Source organism: Myotis davidii, unplaced genomic scaffold, assembly GCF_000327345.1.
Source record: "Myotis davidii unplaced genomic scaffold, ASM32734v1 scaffold1238, whole genome shotgun sequence".
Classification (NCBI taxonomy): domain Eukaryota; kingdom Metazoa; phylum Chordata; class Mammalia; order Chiroptera; family Vespertilionidae; genus Myotis; species Myotis davidii.
Window position 1 is genome coordinate 280,874 of NW_006289106.1, and position 2,485 is coordinate 283,358.

The window sequence follows — 2,485 nt, forward strand, 5'->3', positions numbered from 1 at the left end:
GTTTATTGATTTTTAGAGAGAGAGGAAGAGAGAAGGATAGAAATATTGATGAGAGAGACATCATCGATCAGCCACCTCCTGCATGCCTCCCACCGGGGAATCGAGCCTGCAACCCAGGCATGTGCCCTGCCCGGGACCTCCTGGCTCATGGGTTGACTGAGCCACACCAGCTGGGCTTCTCTGCATTTTTAAATTTTTTTATGAAAGACTATTTAATTCTTTTTTTAAAAAAAAATATTTATTGATTTCAGAGAGGAAGGGAGAGAGAGAGAGATAGAAACATCAGTGATGAGAGAGAATCATTGATCGGCTGCTTCCTGCATACCCCCTACTGGAGATCGAGCCCGCAACACAGGCATGTGCCCTTGGCTGGAATCGAACCTGGGACCCTTCAGTCCCCAGGCTGACGCTCTATCCACTGAGCTAAGCCGGCCAGGGCTAGACTATTTAATTCTTTAAGAACCTAAAAACAGACCAAATGTGTTTTGCTGTGGACACTTTGTAGAGACGAAGTGAGGCAGGGGCTTGGGTTTAAAGGGGGGGGAAAGAAATCAATGCAGTGAAGGAAGGGTAAAGAATGCAAGAGTTCGGACATTCTGTGGAGGATTACCATCTCTCCATTAAGAGGTCCATAAAAAGGAGCAAACGGAGCTCCACAAGGGGAGTCAGCAGGAGCTGTTTGTTTCCCCACCCCCTGTGATAGGTTTTTGCTGAGGAGTCACTGCTAGGTCCCCACTTGCTCCCCTCCCTTTGGCCTGAGAGGGCCAGGGCAGTACAGGGGCTTCAAAGGAGCAGGTGACGACTCCTCATTCCCAGAATCATCATCATCATCATCATCATCATAGATCCACAAGGGGAGTCAGCAGGAGCTGTTTGTTTTCCCCACCCCCTGTGATAGGCTTTTGCGGAGGGGCCACTGCTAGGTCCCCACTTGCTCCCCCCAAATGGGGAAGTGGGGGTCAGGGAAGGCATCTATGCAATGCTGTGGACACTTTGTAGAGACGAAGTGAGGCAGGGGCTTGGGTTTAAAGGGGGGGGAAAGAAATCAATGCAGTGAAGGAAGGGTAAAGAATGCAAGAGTTCGGACATTCTGTGGAGGATTACCATCTCTCCATTAAGAGGTCCATAAAAAGGAGCAAACGGAGCTCCACAAGGGGAGTCAGCAGGAGCTGTTTGTTTCCCCACCCCCTGTGATAGGTTTTTGCTGAGGGGTCACTGCTAGGTCCCCACTTGCTCCTTCCCTTTGGCCTGAGAGGGCCAGGGCAGTACAGGGGCTTCAAAGGAGCAGGTGACGACTCCTCATTCCCAGAATCATCATCATCATCATCATCATCATCATCATCATCATCATCATCATAACAGCCGGCATCTTCCTCCTCCTTCTCATCTTCATCATCAATGTCATCATCATACAAGGCATCATAAAGCAAGTCTGAGCTGTTGGCATTGGAAGGCACTTTAGTTTTGATGCAATTTTTCTCCAGGGTCCTGGGGACTTTCACTCCATCCTTTTCTGCTTCGGCTTTCGTGGCTGAAACCTGTTTTCTAAGGATTTCAGCATATTCTTCGTCTTTTCCTTTACTGTCCCTCCATTTCCTGAACGTAACTGGAGCATCCACATTGGCTGGGGAGAAGGTGTTGGACTCATTAAGCAACGAGACTACACCTAACGGGATAGTCCTGACATTCTGAGCAGGACTCCGCCTTTCCGAGGGCAGTTCACCGCTCTGTGGGTCATCATCTACGGTGGATGAAGAATTGAAATGCGTACGTCTCCATTCTCATAAATGTTGGGGTGCCACGTTTTGGTCAAGAACCTGAAGGCAGGTGGTGAATGTGGGTGGTTATAGGAAATTTAATATGTGCCTTGAAGTGGCCTCCTTTGTAGAGGGTGTTGGGGGTCTGAAGATGGCAACCTCCCAGGCGTAGAGGTCGGACTCATCCACCAGGGTGATCCGGAAGCCCTCCACTGGTTTCTCCTGCAGGGACTTCAGCTCCAGCATCAGGGCCTTCTGCGAGCGGGTCATCTGCTGCTGGGCCATCGTGGCGGTGGTGCTGCCGGGCCCCAGTCCAGGCCCAAGACGGCCTGTGGGCCAGGCCCAGGTGCTCCTCACACACGCAGCGGGCTCGGCCGGGCCCTCCTCCTCACACTGGGGCCAGGTGGGGGAAGAGGTTGAAGGAGGTAGGCCAGTGGTTCTCAACCTTGGTTGCACATTGATGGCAACCTCCCAGGCGTAGAGGTCGGACTCATCCACCAGGGTGATCCGGAAGCCCTCCACTGGTTTCTCCTGCAGGGACTTCAGCTCCAGCATCAGGGCCTTCTGCGAGCGGGTCATGTACTGCTGGGCCATCGTGGCGGCGGTGCTGCTAGGGCCCCAGTCCGGGCCCAAGACGGCCTGTGGGCCGGGCCCAGGTGCTCCTCACACACGCAGCGGGCTCGGCCGGGCCCTCCTCCTCACACTGGGGCCAGGTGGGGGAAGAGGTT

The 2,485-nt window shown here is 53.2% G+C and overlaps 1 pseudogene; it reads right to left on the bottom strand.

Annotated features, from left to right (window-relative positions):
* Positions 1 to 1,349: 1,349 nt before the first annotated feature.
* Positions 1,350 to 2,181, bottom strand: LOC102770855 (annotated as a pseudogene).
* Between the last annotated feature and the right edge of the window lie 304 nt (positions 2,182 to 2,485).